This window comes from Homalodisca vitripennis, chromosome 7 (genome assembly GCF_021130785.1).
Source record: "Homalodisca vitripennis isolate AUS2020 chromosome 7, UT_GWSS_2.1, whole genome shotgun sequence".
In the NCBI taxonomy this organism is placed as follows: domain Eukaryota; kingdom Metazoa; phylum Arthropoda; class Insecta; order Hemiptera; family Cicadellidae; genus Homalodisca; species Homalodisca vitripennis.
Genome location: NC_060213.1, coordinates 79412504 through 79433000, shown reverse-complemented (window position 1 = coordinate 79433000; position 20497 = coordinate 79412504).

The window sequence follows — 20497 nt, the reverse complement described above, 5'->3', positions numbered from 1 at the left end:
ATTTCATACCATTACTTTATTTTACAGCTTTATTATATAGTTAACCGTATAGCTTTTTAAAAAGCAATTTAATTATATTTTATTCAACTTTTTCAAGTATTTTTAATTAAATTTATGAATGGTACTTCCATGCCTAAAAATACATATAACTTATATTTCGTTGAATTTAATACTGATATAGAATATTGATAGTGAACTGTGAGTTAAAATAAAAAAATCAATATTTGTTAAACCACAAACTTATTAAAATAATTTATGACCATTAACAAACTAACAAGGTAATTGGTAATGAATCATCAACTACCGTACAACTAATGATAGTACATATTTTGTGCTTACTATAAGTCGTTGAAAGGTAAAAATGATTAAAAACTTGTCTATGAATTGTAATATACCTTATCTATAAGGCTATAAACACAATAAATACTGGATTGTCAAATCTTTATTGTATAGGAATGAATTTTTAAATATGGTCCTCGTCATTACATTTTTTGTAGAATGTACCAAATAACTTTTATTGAAACAATTTTAGATTTTCCTACAGATGTACGAACATATATATTTGTAGGAAAATAAAAAATGGTTTCTGTGACAGTAATAGAATACATAGAATGGAATATATATTTCCATATATATATATTATTCCTGTATATATATATATATATATATATATATATATTTATATATATATATATATATATATATATATATATATATATATATATACAGGGTGAATATAAAGTCAGGACCCGCCCCTCTACTTTTTTTCCATAGGTAATAAAAGGAGATATCCTTTAGGTAGTGGTGCAATATGGAAAGGAAGTTTCATTTTAGGATATTGAAAATGTTTTTTGTCCCACAAAAATGTGAAATTTTGGTGGCAACCCAAAAATTCCAAATGTAAACCCCTATCAAGTGAGCACGAAAAAACCCCTCATTTTAAAGAGCGTGAAAAAACATAAATAGTGATGAAAACCAGAGATTGCTATCTCTTTCCTAATCCGAAATAATAGCCAGTATTACCAAAACTATTTTAATAACTCACCACGTCACGAAGTCAAAACAAATGTTCAAACTGAAAATTCTTGTAACATTTCCAACTACAGTTGACCATTGAGATTTCCATTAATAAAAAATGGTCCTATTATGTGATTTCCAAAAATCCCGGCCCAAACATTAACTTTTTCTGGGTACTGGGTGCGAGATTCACGGAAAACATGGGGATTTTCTGTGTCCCAGTACCTGCAGTTATGTTTGTTCACATCTCCATTGACGAACAAACTGCATTCATCGCTAAACACAACGTTTCGAAAAAACAATGAATGAGCAGAAATTTGTGCTTCAATTTCTTCACAAAATTGTAGACGACGGTCTGGATCGTCTTCATTTAACTCATGGATAATCTTAATTTTATAGGCGTTAAATTTTTTTTTTCAGTAACTTTACCACAGACATTTGGGAAACATCACAAAGATTTGCTACTAATCTGGTGGGCTGCTGCGGATATTCAACAAATTGTGCAACAATTTCAAACTGTTTGTCACCGCCTAAAGGAGGCCGACCTGAGCATGGAGCATCTTTGATGGAACCAAATTCTCGGAAATTATTTACTAAAGTTCGTAAGTATTTTCTTGTCACAGGTCTATCAGGATGTACCAAATTAAACCGCCTTTTTGCCTCATGATAATTTCCATTCGAAGCCCCGAAAGTAAATATCATTTCTACGTTATCTTCGTGACTACGTGCCATTTTTACTCGTAATCAATATTAATTAAATAATATTATTTAAAACTTACAATGCGAAAGTGCATCTAAATAAATTATTGTAATAACACTAAAACACATAAAACCTTCTCAAAATACTTCACGGAACAGTAACCATACAATACCACTGGATAATAATGATCTACTAAGATAATAACTAAAACTATCAAAGTATGACCTGTTCTCACAAGATTGAAACAAGGAATGGACTAGTTTTTACTAACTGTACTTCGAACCGGGAAAGCCCAGTCACTCATTGACAATAAACTCCTTAACAGTTTACTTTCTAATATTGGATTCTTCGTCCATTGCATGGCTCACTTATTGAGAACACAAACAACCAATAAACCTGTTTCCACGCAGACGGAAACTGTACCCAAACAAAATAAATTTAGGTGTAAAGACTTAATAAAAATTTTTATTGGCTATGTTGTTGGAAAAGAGATAGCGATCTCTGTTTTCACCACTATTTAAGTTTTATCATGCTCTTTAAAATGAGGGTCACTTGATAGGGGTTTACACTTGAAATGTTAGGGTTACCCCCAAAATTTCACATTTTAGGGGGACAAAAACAATTTTCAATATCATAAAATGAAACTTCCTTTCCATATTGCACCACTACCCAAAGGGTATCTCCTTTTATTACCTATGGAAAAAAGTAGAGGGGGGAGTCCTGACTTTATATTCACCCTGTATATATATATATATATATATATATATATATATATATATATATATATATATATATATATTTCAATAAACATTGAATCGCAAAAAGTACTTGCTCCGCCGGGACTCGAACCCGGATCTCTCACGTGCCGGGTGAATGTGCTACCATTACACCACAGAGCCCTCACTTTTTACGATTCAATTATTTTTTATTTGGCCGTTTCTTTCACATATGTGTTTAAATAACCAAACTAACATATGATCGGAAGACCAAATACCTGTCAAATGACTTCTATTTCCCTTAATTAAATTTGTATAAATGGCAATAGCCGAATTTAATTTATATTGGTATATTCATTGAGTATAAATACTTTTTAAAGGTACCAACCCATTAGTTATACAGCAGTAATATGGTTGTTTAAGGCATAAAATTATCACTGACTATAAAATATTTTACGTTTAAATAAAGTATCTAATTGTTATACTTGAAATAGAAACACATTCAAGTAAATAAACTATGCAAAATAAATAGCCAGCAACGCATAAACTAAATATATATTTTTAAATATCCTAATAAAATAGTGCATCATATTAATAATTTATACTTCAGGCTACAGGAATTCCATTCAAACATTTTACACAGTTGTGTAAATAAACTTATTTTTACTCTGTATAAAATTACAATATCCTTGATTGCTGGGGTAATTTTTCATTCTATTATTAATTTTACGCCTGTCAACCTTCAATCTACAGTATAGACTGATAAATTATAACTCAAGTAAGTTATAACTTGCAACCAGTTAAATTATCTCTAGCAACAGTAGTGAATTCACTGTGTAAGTTCTGAACACAAAGTAAGATTCAGTAACAAATGTTAAATATCGTAATGGACCACAGTTTTTATTGTATTCACTAAGTGGTAAGTTAAGACGATAATCAAAATAGGCTCCGTTAAACCAAAACTGCAATTAGAAGTGTTATCGTCTTGGAGACAAATAAGCGGCCAACTTTATACAGTTCTGCCAAACTTGGCACATAAATATCCCGTCCTTTGCTGAAACGTCATTAACTTTGTTTTAAGATTTATTTGCACACTTTTACCAAAATTTTAACTTTTTAAAACGACACAGTTTATAATTAACTAAAAAGTTTATAATTATTTACGTCAAAAATGTTTATTATTTTCGTTATTAATACATCCAATAATCCTTGAATATCGCAGTAGATTACTATTTTGTCACACACACACACACACATAATATTTATTTTACCATTGTTAACGATGCCGTCTTTCAACCAGCTTAAACCAGCAAAATGTACAAAAAACCTTAAAAAGAAAATTTTTATAATGGTAATGAGCTATAAAAGAGTGGCTGTTAGTTAATAAACCATATCACTCATAGATTTGGAAGTATTTCATTTCTATCTGTTTGTTTATGTGATATCTGTAAAAGTAATTTAAGTGCACCATTACACACACAAAAACACACACACACACACATCTAAACTTAGAATATTTTACGAAAAATACATTTGTAAATAAACTGAGTAAATTTTTATGACAAATACAGTAAAACATATACAATAGATCTTAAATCTTGCATTACACCTCAGTAAGCCAGTTACATGACAATTGGTGTGGCATACTTCTACCCTGCATAATCATATATTATTATTAACATAATACATGTACTAGTAATCTACAATAAAGGGGATTGAATAATAAATTCCTAGTTTTAGAGCTAGTGGCGTATTAGTTTTATTGAACTCACGTATTATAAGTATATATTGGACAATTATGTTACACATAATTTAGGGCAACGGTGGGAAGGGTTGACTTAATAAGAATTTTAGGTTCAGTTCCATTTCACCTCCCACTTAGTGCAGCGTCTGAAGTCTAACGCTGTGACAAATGTGACTCCTGAAATGCGGAATCAACGTCCATCTGAAGAGATCGAAAACAGTCAGCCAGGAACACGCTCAAAACGAACTCTCCACATCGTTTTGACATCAGAGACACCTGGACTAAAAACAAATGTAAACTAGATGAAGTGGTGTTCATATTGTCTCATCAGGTACACAAATCTCACAACTGTCAATTCTGCCATAGCGTTTGACTTCAGACACTGCACTAAGTGGAAAGTGAGCTGGAGTTGAATTTAACATTCATAAAAATATTTTGTGTAACCATCTTATAATGCAAGTAAAAACTGCACATTATCTTACGCAATCAAAATAGGGTGTGAACCTGTCCATATAAAGCACTCTCAGCTTAAACAAATAATAATATACTGAGAAAGTACATAAGTACGAAGGAATTGTAAATACAGCGTGAGTGGACTATGTGTTTGATGACATAGTTATGGATGAAGAGTACAATTTAGACCACCAACTCCCAGATGGAGCAAATGGTGTGTTGTATAAGCTTTAGAGTACATGAATCATAAATATCAAACGCAGTTTAGTTTATAATAACTCATAGTAAAGTGGAATTGGAAGTTTTTAAATAGCGTCGATATACTTATTCATATCTCAAAATTGATAATTTATATTATGAGTAAACTTAAGGAAAATTTTATAAAATATTACCTCTATTCAATATATTTGCAATCTTTCCTTAATACTTAAAACTCTGTACCTCTAAAGTGTGATGTATTTATATGTATATGTATATAAATAAATAAATATAAATATATATATATATATATATATATATATATATATATATATCACTTTTGAATACATAGTTCTAAGTACTAAGCAAAGATGAATTTTGTATATTTGTTTAAGGCATGAATTTTGAAAGACTAAACAAATCAACAGCAATTCATCACTTACAGTAAGTATATTTTATTCAAGAAAGTTTTAAACTCAATTAAAACTTGAATTGTTATTTCCTAGCACTGTAAGTAGTTTGACATGTATAATGTTCTTTAATGTTTTTTACAGCAGTAGCTATAAAACTAATAGTCCCATTCCCCCCTTACAATGTCACTTTAGGTTCAGAAATTACCCTCAGTGGGATCATTCCAAGTTTTATTTCTGTCTGTAAGGGAAATGGTGTATTATATACTATAACCAGAGTGTCTCTAGGAATAAAATGTAAAAATATTAGTTACATCAATAGGAATGTTGTATATAAATAGTTTACAGACACAATAAGTGAAAGTATTGTGCCTAGCCTTAAAGAATAGTATTACGTATAATTTTTCAGTACAAAAAAATTATTATTGTAATTCATAAATAATAACTAATAAGTAATTTTTCTCGTTTCAAACACAACATTATTTATAAATATTGATTACTGTGACAATTAGGTGTCGTTTTTAGATAGAAGACAGAATTGAGAAGCCACCTAATTCTATATTTCTACCCTTAATTACTTTAGATACGAATAAAATAACTGTAAAACTAGAAATTCATATAACACAGCAAACTATTATTCTACGAAGACACAGTTAGTGAGGCAATGCTGTTATTGTTAATTCTTCTAAAAGCACAACACAGTCTACTGAAAAAATATATTAAACAATAAATATTTCTGATGTTGCGTTATTGGTTAAGCTTTAGAGAAGCTAGAAAGTGCATGTCTACAGGATATGTCGATAATGGTACTCAGTAATATACATAAAGTAAATACATACAATAAAGTAAATACATTTTTTTCTATTAATAGCATCGAGTTCTATGATAAACTACATCCTTCATCGGATTTAGCTGAGCGTTACCAAGCCTTTTTACATTGTTTCTAGGGGTAACCATAACAGCAACGAGAAAATTGCAGAAACGAGAATATTTCAAACGCCAATCGAAATAATTTAATGGTTTAATATGAAATATATAAACAATTGTAACCAATGAAATGAACCATAGATGCAATAATTTACTTGCAACCTCTAAGTGATTTGCATGACAATTGGTGAAGCGTATTTAGGTTTTATATAGCTATTTCATTCAAATCTATCAAGATATAAGTATATTAGTAATGTCGGTAAAAGAGCTGCACAAAACTAGTGTACAGCAAAACAACTTTATTATACAGTAAGTTTATTAATGGGCATAAGAAACTATAACAGGCAACCAAAAACTCATATTTGTTTCCTTCTATACTATTACATATATTAGAACAGTTCATCATTACTATTTTTGGTTATTTATTATATTTTAAAATTTAGTATAATCTATATATAAAGACCTATCAGTGTTTACAGAAAAATAACATATTATATACTCTAAGAAATGTTTAGGTTGGAGGAGCACATCTATTAATAAGGAAATTAAAAAAGATAATTACTTGCATTTTCAAGTTTGTTTTTTTTTCGTATAATATAAATATAATTATAACGGAATGAAAATAATGTCAACTTTTAATTCTAATTCTACTACTGTCATATACAAACAAAAATATATTAGACTATATATTAAGTACTTTGCGATTTATATGATTTTCTTGTGCAGTTCCCTTGCTTTAATCAGCTGAGACATTCCATTATATATTCATCGGTCACGTAAATACTGTCGTGTTATATATAAACCGCTCGCAAAGAAACCTGCGCAGAAACATCGTGTCTTTAACGTCCTAATTCCCAACAATGTCATAATAGAATTGAATAGAACAGCTAGAGTACTGTTCTGAAATAGAAACCAGTTTTAGTGTGTATTAGTTTTTTTGCAACGCATTGTGATGAAAATTAAATCAAATTATCTTTTATTTAATTAATTTGTATTATTTTAAAATATAAGTAAATAAATGTATAGGAATAATATAGGAGTTATAAAATTTTTCGTTAATGCTAATAAAACCCGTAGAATAACTCAGTTGCACACTATTCCAATATTTTAGGAATAAAATCACCTTACCTATGATATATTCCATTTAAAATTTATCTTTCATATTATACTACGTGATCAGTTAAAAAACAAGATACAACTTTGTTCCTTTTCAAACGTGACAAGTGTTTGCTTATTTTGTTCAATATTTGTCTCCCGTTGGTTAATTGAGTATGTTCATTCTATATCATATGTTTTTTTATAAATATGAGCTGTTCGTAAATAACCTAAGCTGTTAAATAGTGCTAAAAAATTAACGTTGTGTTTTGTCTTTCATACTTACGAACATTTCAGGAAATATTTCTGAGTCATATAATGTTTTTAATATTAAACTTAATAAGTTCATGTTAGAAATAACACCCGTTGAAAATGAGTGGATAAAATACTCGTATAGCTTGGAATTAAACGTAGCTACGCTATTACAAACAACAATAAGAAAAGTTACTCCTGTATACGGTATCATTTTATACAAGGAGCTAACAGTGATGTTTAGAAGTCACGCATTATTTACCTTGCAAGAATTTGTGCAAATTTATCGTATAATGAATGGAGTGATTACAAAACATAAGTTGAGAGGCTTAGCATCGCTGAGAATGGCCAATGATTGCTGTGGATCAAAATGGGTTTGTATATTCGTCGACTACTATTACTATTACTTTCACGGCAACCACAAACAGAATGTACTTAGCTATATACAACTGTTTGACATTAAAAATCTCATATAGGCCTCTTAATGGACAACAAATTTTATCAATCTGAATTATTGCGGAGACTATGCATATGGTTTTACGTAAAAGTGTGCTATTTGAAATTGCAATAAACCTTATAATGTTAATATAATCTATTAAAAATACAGTTATCGCTATACTAGATTATTTCAATAAATATTTTTGTAAACAAATACAGTTTGTTACATTACACATTTATTGTTAGTATTTTTATATAGATCCGTAAAATTTTATGCTGTTATTTTTTTATCCCAAACACAATCTAATTAATATTTTAGATACAGTTAAATTTTTTATGAATATTAATATTTTATATCATACTTCTTCTTTATACAACATGTAAGATACAAATTACGCAGTCTATTGTGCTAGAGAAATGGGGAAGACAATGTATCACTGTGACACTGCAGAACGTTCTGCTGCTAATTAAGCAAAACATTAGGTTCACTTGTTAGACCGACTTGCTCTTTGTTGGTTGTTCATTATTGTACACAGGTTTTGCATGGAAATCTGCTCTGCTTCATTTCTATCTGCGGTAATATTTACTTTACATGAAATATAATATAATTTGGACTTGAGAAATACAAAGTGTTATTATACAAACAAGCCAATATTTTGAGGTCAACATTAATTCAGTCTTTTACATATTCCCTCAGCATGGCTATTTTAACTCTCTGAGTTATCTTTTCGCGTTAATAAATCTATGTTTTAAGCAGACCAGTATTGTCCAAAATTGGGCCCGAATTTCGTGAATTTTATATACAGCATCCAGTTTACCTTTTCCTCCTTCATCTTTCAACTAAGAACCTAATATATTGAAATATGTTTCTATCCCTCTATTTACATATGTATACGTATGTTATTTTGATATGTCATATCCCTATCTCATATTTTCTCTCCTGCACAATGCGTACTGAATTTGGTTTATTATCTTTTATTATTTTTATTTAACATACATGTCTGTTTAATTTAACTTCCTTAATTCAATATAACACGATCTTAGGATTTAAGCCTTTCATGTACTTCAACTATGAGTTACCCTTTTTCTTATTAACAATTAAATCTGTTTCATTCCAGTACGTTGTGAGGACAAGGAGAAGGTATAAATTGCATGGATACGCTGTCCTTATAACAGTATTTAAATATTGCGATAAGTTCTTTATATCAACCGCAATGTACTACTTATTAATTATTTAAAATTATTGCCTATAACGTAGATTACCACTACTCTTAGTTTTTAAATTTACTAATTGAGCATACTAGCATAAATTGGAAATTAGTAAGTTAAATGATTAATTGGAATGTATGGATAGGGAGACTAATTTCATTGTGGCTGATAAATCTTTCAATGATTCTACAACAAGTTTACTGTGCTATACCAACGTTAGAAAAATTTTACTCTAGAAAATAAAACTATTCATTCTAGGCTTCAAAACTGTTATGACTAATTTTTAACCTAAGAAAACTATATTAGTGAAGGTCATGATTCAGCCGAGCTGCGCGCAATCATGAAATTTAACTATTTCACACTCTAGTGTTTGTACACGTAGCATTGCTAATAAACCTGTATACATACAAAATCTGCTTTATTTTGAGAAGAGGTTATCTTAATTTTTAACCCAAATGAACAACTCTTTTCCACCTGTTGTAAGATCTTATAGTTTCTTGTTTTCTGCACATAGGTAGACACTGCCCAAGCCACACACATCATTTTGTTACTTTTAAGAAGGTAATTAATGTATTTTTTATCATTTTGAGATTTTCGTTGCAACGCCCTTACGAAAGTGTATATATTGTACTGTGTGGGTGTCTTAGATGTTGTACTATTTACGTAAGATTTGAAACAAATAATTGTACTCTGAATCAGACTAGTTCTTTGAAGAAAGCATTAAATATAACAACTGTGCATTTATTTAAATACTATTTAATGTGGTAACATATAACAAAGATATTTATAAAACTATTTTATAAATGTAATGTGAGTAAACACGTAACAGGCAGTTTAGTATTGTTTTTGCATTGAATTAAAAATTGATATCAAATTTTCAGAAATCTTACAATCGTGAAACTTGGAACCACTAGAGCGGCTAAAACTTTATAATTGGATTTCCTTGTAACTGCCTAGAAGATATTTCTGTAATTTTAATACGAGTCAAACAAGCGATCTGACTTCGAAAGTTTTCTTACACAATTTCAATGTTTAACGGTTACTGGAATATCATTGGAAAGTAAAGCTTGATTTAGAATAGTGACAAATAACTGTTCAATTTAGTTTTACATTAATATGATTGTCCTAAATATAATCATATTACTTTTAACTTATCGGAGTGTTATTTTATTAAATAGTATTAGATAAAACATTTAATTCGTACATTATCTGAACGCTAGAGCACGAAAATGTCATTACTGTTTACCTGCTCGTATTTCCATTCGGTACTTTGAGTCGATATCTCAAGAACTAACTAAAATATAGCTTGACACATTGGAATGTGTCAGCTTGGAATGTATCGATAAGGAGACTAATTTAATTGTGGCTGATAAATCTTTCAATGATTATACAACAAGTTTACTGTGCTCTACCAACGTTGGAACAATTTTACTCTAGAAAATAAAACTCTTCTTTCTAGGCTTCAAAACTGTGAAGAATAATTTATTATTAACCTAAGAAAAGCTTTATTAGTTGACACATTGCATTTATATTCGTTTCTATACTAGCAGCAACGTGATTATTTATATAGTATGTAATTCTTTGTTTGAAGGTTATTTTTTTTATAGTTAGTGAAGTTGACAAACAACATGTAGGTTGTGATTCCTGACTTAGGCGTGCCACAACGCTTTGGTAAGATTTGTTTATTTTAACCTAGTTTGTAATTATGTATTAGGTTAGTTATTTACCTGAAGAAGAGATCAGATTGCAGATCTCGAAACGTAGTGTTACTGATTTCTTGTTTCACTGAACGATGGCAAATGTCCGGAAAAATCCTGTTTCCTTCATGTTATGTAATGTTATTGCGGATGAATGAGAACAATTCTGATTAAAATTGCATATTATTGTATTCTATTGCTGAACTTTATTCTCTTCCATGTTTGTTACTTAACAATCTATAGTTAGTTCTTTACACATCCAAACGCCACACACAAATATAAATCTGAATTTTCCATTACCCTGAAATGTAATTTCCATTTGAGTGACCAACCTATATATCGAGAAGACATTATTTATTAATTTAACGCTTTATTTATATATAAGCAACATCTAATTCAATGGTGGTGCATGTCACTCCTTGAAACTTGGGTGAGCGTTAACAGTCTTCATTGAGGTTGCATACAGGCAGAAATCCATAGCTTATTTCATTCTCTATAAATGTCCCACATACAGAGGATAGTTAATCACAAAGAACTTTTACATCTCTTTCGACATGAAAAAAGGTTCCGAATCCCGAGCTTATTTTTATGGCTGTGCATACACTAACATAAAACATAATCTTGTATAAGTAGAAATCATGTTTAAAGTACAGTAAAATTTAAAGTCATAATATGTAATCATTCTCAAGGTATCTGTTCCTATGATAAATAATTTTTTTTTCAGCTTTCATGGTAGTGATTAAATTCCAGTTCCACTAAAATGAACTCCGATGAAATCCAATAGATCCACTAGTTCGTGTACGGTAACACTAATCAAGAGTGCGTTCACATCCAATCTTGTCACCTTGGTTCAGATTAAATTTTCCATACGTAATGTTTGGTGTTACCTATTCACTTTCCCATCTTTTTCTATCCAAACATTTTCAGAGAACTTGCTATTTAAATCTAATCGAATAACTGTCAAAATCTTATTTTTTCCTTTAATAAGTTATACTTCTGGTTTTTTTCTTAATTGTATCTTAAACTAATTTGGTTCCAAAATTAAGGAAAAGGCAAACGAGTTAGGAATAGAAAACATCACTTTAACACACCATAATGTTCAACGAGAATAAAATACATTATCGTCATCAGTGCTGTTTTCAATTGGGTTTGTCTCACTCGACTACGTTGATCGGTTACGTTGGCCATTAGCAATAGCAATATATTGGACAGTAATTATTAGGAAGCTATAGACGCTTTTGAACAAAATATTTATTAGTTTTTTAGTTAATGAATCTGATACTGTGAATTTAAAGCATCATCGTAATGGAACATGTTTTAAAACTTAGTTAAAAGTGTCTAAAGTAACGTTAAAACAAGGGAACAACGTTCCAACCACGGGTGGTATGTTTATGGCCCAAGTTTGGCAGAACTGCCTAAAGTCAGCACCTTATTGCCTCGGAGGTGATAATACTCCTGGTCACTGTTTTCCTTAGGGAGGAGCTATTTTTAAAATAGTGTTATATTACTCCTACTAGTGTTCTTTAAATAAGTGTGAAAGTCAATCTGAATTTATAATGTGGTATTATTACTTTACTCACAAATCTGCATTGAGAACTTACCACTATTTTACAATAGCTAGTATTTAATATTTGTTAAGATTCTTGTTGATCAGTCTGGGGCTCAGGAGTATGTCTCCGAGCTCGAATGTGCTACTTTTGATAAACCAGAGTTTCAGTTCTCTTTCACTCCGGTAACAGAGACAGATGTGTTAAAGGCTATTATACGGATGTCCAGTAACGCAGTCGGAGCCGATGGCATTCCTATAAGGTTAATAAAAGATACTCTTCCAGTCACTATTCCAACTATTACTGCTATTTTCAATAAATCTCTGGCTACTTCAATGTTCCCATTGACATGGAAGTCTGCTTTAGTTCTCCCACTTCAAAAGTGTTCCTCTCCACATAATACTTCACAATTCAGGAAAATAAGTATATTCCCTGCTTTATCAAAGTGTTTGGAGCGGATTTTTCCTCAGCAATTTTCAATATATGTTGAAAGTAATAACATTTTATCAAATTTTCAATCTGGTTTTTGCTCCAACCACAGCACTACTACTGCACTTCTAATAATAGTTGATGATATACGCCTTGGAATTTATAAGAGTCAGGTAACCATTTAACCCTTTTCGACTTTTCAAAGGCTTTTGACTGTGTTTATTATCCCCTTCTCCTCATCAAACTTAGAAAGGATGGTTTCTCTGATGATAGTGTCAAGTGGATAACACTGATGATAGTCTTATCTTTCGGGACGACGCCAGTGTGTCAGGTCGGGTGAGAAGCAGTCGAAATGGAGACCAGTCACTCGTGGAGTTCCACAGAGTTCAGTCCTGGAGCCACATTTATTTTCACTGTACATTGACATTACTACTCAAATTACTCATTCCAATTTTCACTTATATGCAGATGACTTACAAATATACCGGCACTTTTGAATAAGAGACATACAAACTAGTGTGACTCTCATGAATTCCGATATTGACGCTGTTACTCACTGGACTTGGACAACATTTATTAAACGTAGACAGAACTCAGTGTATTATGATAGGTCAGTCAAAGCTTGTTCATAAAATTGACTTTACTACGGCTCCCAAATTAAAACTAAATGACCAAGAGCTAGAATACTCTGAGAAAGTAAAAATTTTACGGCTTATTATTGACAAACACTTAAGATGGACTGAACAGGCTTCTTTGATATGTAATAGAGTCTGCTGGTTTTCACAGCCTCAAGCTTTGGAATGTCGTACTTAGGGCAACTGAATGCAAGTTGAATGAATGCGTGTATGTCTTATCATAGTGTTGTAAATATTTATAAAGTTACATTAATAATAGATTTTTTTTTATTTTAAATCTAATATTCTTTTAACGTATAAGGTAAATAAATAGATTTATTTTTAGTTATACATGTATAATATGTATGTTAGTTTAATTTTTTACGAGGTTACGTGGTAGAGAGTCCTAATTTCGCCTCTAATAAAGACATTTTTCATTTCATTTATGTGACAATGCAAATTTTTAATGCACCGTCAGGTTATTCCGCTCGTGCTGGTAAGCGGGACTCTCATTAAGAACACCGCTGGACCATGCCTCACTCTCTCTCGGAACTGCTTCCCGCATTAATTCAAGAGAATGCCTACATAAGTTAACAGACGGCTAATACGGTAAATCTTGTATCGTACTAGAACAGTGTTAGCGATCTTATAGTTTCTTGTTTTCTGCACATAGGTAGACACTGCCCAAGCCACACACATCATTTTCCGAACAATGGAGTCAAGTGAGAGTTGACCTATGATAAATTCGAGTCCCGTTCATTCGTTTTCCCACCAGATTTAAAACGTTTCATCAAAATTAATTAATTAATTATTATTAAACCCTCAAAATGGACAATAAAAATGGGTCGAGTAGAAAATCCCCTTGTTTTGAATTTCAGTTACATTTCACTATTTGTGGACGCCTCTATAATAGAATAAAATATTCAGGTTTTTAATAATGAAGATTTTTAATGATTTCAAACCACTTGTTAATTTTTTTAGAAAGGAAAATGCTTTAATAAGTATAGCACATCTTAGCATTTTTCGCCGTACATTTTTCCTACAGAGCTAAAATTTTGTTGAAGGATTTGTAATATTTATTTAACAAATAAAACAGCTAGAGGGGTTCACATCGTTTTCATTGTAAGTTATTATATTCATAATGGAAATTTGCTCACTTTATTATAATATAGAAAAAGTAATGGATGTTATGAAAACTGTAGCAGAGAAGTCATAAATATTACTATATGCCACAATGAAAACTTTTAAATAAACAGCTAACGTGGTCTTTCAAAATTTTAACATCAACACATGTTGTGAAAGGTTACAAATTTTTGTAATGCCACCCTTACAGAACCGAGTTTAAATAATACGGGAATCTTCGTCTAGCCAACGCAACTAATGAATTCATCTATATGAATAATTGCTACCTAGCAGTATAACAACGATGTTATTAAATTTTATTTCCACGCATGTTCACATTTTCACAAATATTTCTGACTCATAAGAGCTTTGAACGTAGTAAGATATCCTTACAATGAAATTGACACATGTAAGAACTATTTGTATTGTTTATTGGACAATGTTAAAATATATGGCTACCCCTAAACCGGGACAATTATCACTCAAAATTCATCCTACATACAATGCAAGGGTGATTTCTAACTTAAAAATACAGTAAGAATGACAGTACAGATAAAAAGCACAATAATTCAAAACTTATAACAGTTTAAGAAATACTTCAAAATTTTATTAATTCTATATTAATTAGTTGTTCACTTGCCCATATTCAGAATTGTACATTATAATGGACGTAAATTGAGTAGTACATACTACGTTTATAACTACGGGAAAAATTAAACTCGAAGTATATGGCATTCTTATTACGTTTTCTCATGTATTTTCTTTTTTCTTTTTATTAATTTATTTATTATTATTCTAATTATTTCTTACTCATGTAAAGTAATATTTATTTATTGTTTGAATTCTGAAATGAAGGATATATTAGATATTAGATAACTATATAACTATATTATATAGCTTTGAACAAAACTAAATAATTATTCTTAAGCTAGGAAGCACTAAAGCAGTTGTACAGATTCACCAGGAATTATAATACTTACTCAAGTCTTCTCACATAAATTTATGTGGCCAAAGTTAACCCGATTATAGAAATAATCTGCTGAATTTATGAGATAAAATAGGCGACGCTCATAAATCTGCAGATAGAATTCTTCATTGGATAACAAATAAGTAACATTATATTTACTTCTAACGAAATAATTGTCAATGTCTAAAATATAAAATTTAAGCCGCTTCTATTCGTTATAATTAATAAAAACACAGACTATTAGAAAATCGTTCTTTCCGGTCAAGTAATTTTATACAATTACTTTTGGCCAAATTTCAAATTTTACTTCAGAGGAAAAGAGCTGAAGGAAAGAATATCTTAGAACTTTAATTTTGTTTTAAAGAAAACATTATGCGATTCATTGTGCAAATAAAGATTGATTTAATTTTATCACTGATTGAATTGATTAAAAGACTAAAGTAATGTTTACATTCTATTATACCTGATTACGTTTAAAAAAAATAATAGGGCTCTATCATATTACATCGTACGTTCGGTAAGACGTAAAGCCTGTGGTAAGTATTTGTTTAATTATTAAATCCAATAATATCTGTAATCCGGTATTCTAATAAACGCCTAATTATAACGTGTTATATGAAGATTTCATATATCTCATGCAGCCGCCACGAATTCTTAGTCAAACATTTTAATTAAAATACATTCCTTTTCGGGCGATGATTACATTCCCAGAGTAATTACTGGCGAGTGTTTAAACAACAATGTTTGTCTGACAATGTTTCTTCAGTAATTTACCGAGTTTGTACAGCAAAATTAGTTGGGTACATTCCAACACTGTAAACATCCCTATCCCTGTTATGTTAATGCATTTCGCAAAGACCTGTATTTAGGAAGACAAGTATTTTTGAATTATTGAAAAGAATTTGTTCATTCATTTTACTTAATTTAGTTTTTTTATTGATACGTATAATATTATTAAACTAATATTGTAACTATATTAATATTTTGAATAACATGTATTAATACTATTTACGGATAGTTTAATTGCACATATAAATCAATTTAAATTTAACTGAGCTGCCTTTCAAAACTTAAGGGCTTTAAACGGGTTTGGCCAAGGGAAAAGTTATATGTCATTATGCAATAATTTATAATAATGTTAGATCCATTAGCCTTTCGAAATTGTTAGAAAAACTACCACAGTGCTATTTTATTTATAGTTGTAAATAGTGTTAAATGTTATCAATTTGTATAATTGGTATCAATTGTATTAATATTAATTACAGCATTGATGGTAATAAAAATTCAGGCTATATTAATTTCTTTTTACGTAAGCATATTTTGGTTAAATGAACGAATTAATATTTTTAGGTACTAGTTATTCAAGTTACATTGAGATCAATGAGGAATAGGGGAAAGTTAGGGCCTATACTTTATAGATTATGTCTAGATAGATTTTCAGAATTCACTTCCTCATGTCGACTTATGGTGTGGACAGTCTGACACAAACCCCTAGATACACAATCTGTATCTAGTACTTTCCTTTCTATTTTTTTGTCCATTTCCTTTCTCTTTTTTCTTCCAGAAACCCCGATATGTGCCGGATACATACATTCGACATTTTTTAATAAAATGAGTCTACATCAAAACATTTAAATTAAATTTGAAATGCTATTATATACATAAATCCTTTGAAGAAAGCATGTAATGTTCTTGAAAAATTTCAGTGAAATCGGTTGAATGGTTTATGCGTGAAATAAATGCAAACAAGGTGAAACAAGTTTATTATTATAAAAAACATTATATGTCATGATATGACATTTAGACGTTAACACATAAATACGATTAACATCTAATGGATTGATTTAAGCGAATGTTTATTTAATAAAAGAAACTAATATTAAAATAAAGATGAAAATAATGCGATGCATTATACCTAATTGTTTAAAGAATCCAATAATCTGCGAAAGAGTTAGGAAAATCGAGGAAGCAGTATTGTATATAGTAATCATACAAATGTTACGATAAAATCAAAATTTATGTACATGAACAAGTCAAAACAACTTAAATTTTGGATATTGAATATTCTATTTTCAGATGGATATTACGTAAATTATAGTTGATAAGTACACAAGGAAAGTCTTTAAACCTCAAGAAAACATATAGAACATCAATCCATCATATTAATTCAAAGCCTGTAATTAAAAAACACAACCTGCCTATACATTGGGTAAATTTATATAACTTGTTTTAATTATGGATTATTATGATTAGTTAAATCACATATCATAAATCACAGCCTGGTTAACTGTGCATATTAGTATATATGAAATAATTTAAAATATTATAGAATTCTACACACGACCATTTAGAATAATTTAAACATCAATATTTGTGTTGCCGCAGTAAAGGTGGACACTTGAAGTTTATTATATTTAAATTAATTAATGTTTTAAAGTAAATTAAATTCTTATACCTAGTTTTATAGACAACTTAAACAAAATAAATTTTTAAAATTAAAATTATAGTGTTTTTACACTAAGTTAAACTGTTATAACTCTATTAAAAATTGTGTTTTAAGGGAGTTGTATGCTTCGGTTTAAATACTTTTAATTAAAAATAAATAAAGAAGCTTGCACTAAGTACTGAAGTGTAACAGTCACAATGCATACATAGAACTACTTTTATTTCATTGCATTTAACAAACTTTTCACTGTTGGGTGGGAAATGATCTGGACATTTAAAATAATCGTAGTGAGTAAGCTAAATGTGTCGAAATGTATTTATTTATAACGTCCAAACTATTAAAAATTTTAAAATAATTTTAAATCAAAATTGTTATTGAATTGAAGTCTAAATATCAAGGTTTTACTTTTTAAGTGCTAAAATTATATATTACAAAATGTAGGTTAAATGATTAATAGGTAAAACAACTATTAGAAATTTTTGACAGTATAAAGTATATTTAGTTCTAAGAACTAATAACTATTAACCACTAATTTTAACGTTTAATTTAAAACACGTATTTTAAATTTCGAGAAATAGAAGTAAGAAAATTATGAAAAGAACACCAAACAAGACCTTCCTTCAAGAACGGAACAACAAAACAACGAATGAAATGCTCGACCTGATGATATAATATCTGGTTTCTCCATTGTATTTATAAGACAAACACATATATTAGCCCTCTAGACAATTTTGCCGTCTCGCTCCTTGGTTTAAAGCACATAAATAGCTCATTGTGATAAACTGTAACAGCTTCACAAAGGTACTGACATGAAGCCTTGGAAAAACTTGGAACGTGGCTTTGTTAACCATTAATGGACAAATAGCTATGTTGCCATCTTTAATTTTCTAATATATTTGACGATAAAATCTGTAGAATAATGTCATATTAGCCTAAGTTACTTATAATTTTGTATCACTTTTATCCTGTGGAAGATGCATTGCGAAATATTTTCCAGTTTTGTAAAAAATTTAAGTTATATTATTACTAAATTTATTTTATTTACATTTCCTGCAGGTACCATCAATATTTTTTCACAAAATAATAATAGCTCTTGTCATTCCTGTTTGTATAATTTGCATAGGCTATATTTTAATTAATTTTAGATGGTAGGTCTACAATATAATACATCGCATTATTTAATGAAGGCAAAGAAAAAATAAAAGCAAAAGTTACATGTGTAAAACATTCTTCTTATAAATTTATTATTGTTTGTTTAGTAGTTTTAGCACATAACACATAAAACTACTTTGTGATAAACTGGAGATCTTCTACGGAAATTGTTAGATAGAACATCATGCGATCTTGACATATATGCCGGTTTGTTTAACATGTGTGGCCATGTGAGTTTAAGGGAATTTCAATCTTTCAGGACCCTGCAATCGATGAGTAAGCGAGTTTAACGTAACTGTAAATTTAATTTAAATGCACTAGCGATGGAACTAGTATTCTATGGTACATTGTAGAACAGTTCAAATATTTCAGTAGCACATACACAACTATAAACCAGTGTCGAGTCATTTCAGTGTCCAGATATAACTACAACATGACCGTGTATATCAGTTTTTTCTTGAGAAAGCTGGAACATCTAAAATTTTATTTGTATAGTAATTTTAGATAGGTTAATCCCTATAAAGTACACATAAGGCTACTTCGTGGGCCACTCCACCAATTATACTATTTTATATTAGCCAAATATTTACGTAATCATTAAAAAATAATAGGTCGTAGTTCATAATGATATAAACATTGCTAGATGAACACTTTTACTGCGACACTGATCATGCACCGAATTTAGGACTGTATGTATAATATTATACAGGGTGACAATTAAGTCTGGAACCTCTTTTTTAATTTTTGAACCACAATAGAAAGAAATAACAAAGTTATCACGTGCTTACTGGTGACAGTAACGCACACATCTGCCCAGTTACCGACCGGATAATCACTTTGGGGGACGGTCCACAATGAGTCAGACAAAATTCTTAAATAGCAGCATAGGTCAAGTTTGATATCAAATTAAAGGTCTTACTAAGCAGAGTACAATGCCTTAAATCGGACTTCAAAAAGTGGATTCATTGAGTAGTTATAGCTATTTGAATTTTAAAACATTTGAACAATGTAAATTATTAGGTATTACAAGTAAACACCAATATTTAAGTACCTGTGATCAAAGTAAGTGTTCAAAATGTTCCCCTCCCATCGTCTGGAAATGTCCTAGGTAATTGTAAAAGCCATCCACTGCATTTTTAAGGTAGTCAAGAGGAATATCTTGAGCTTCTTGGACTATGAGATTTCTTAGGAGCGCCAAATCTCGAGGCTTAGTAAGATAAAATTTATTTTTGAGGTATCCACAAAGAAAAAAAAATCTAGTGGAAATAATCAGGGGAACGAGCAAGACACTCTACTGCACTACTTCTTCCAATCCATCTGTGAGGGAATATTGTATCCAAGTATTCTCTAGGGAGAGCAAAGTG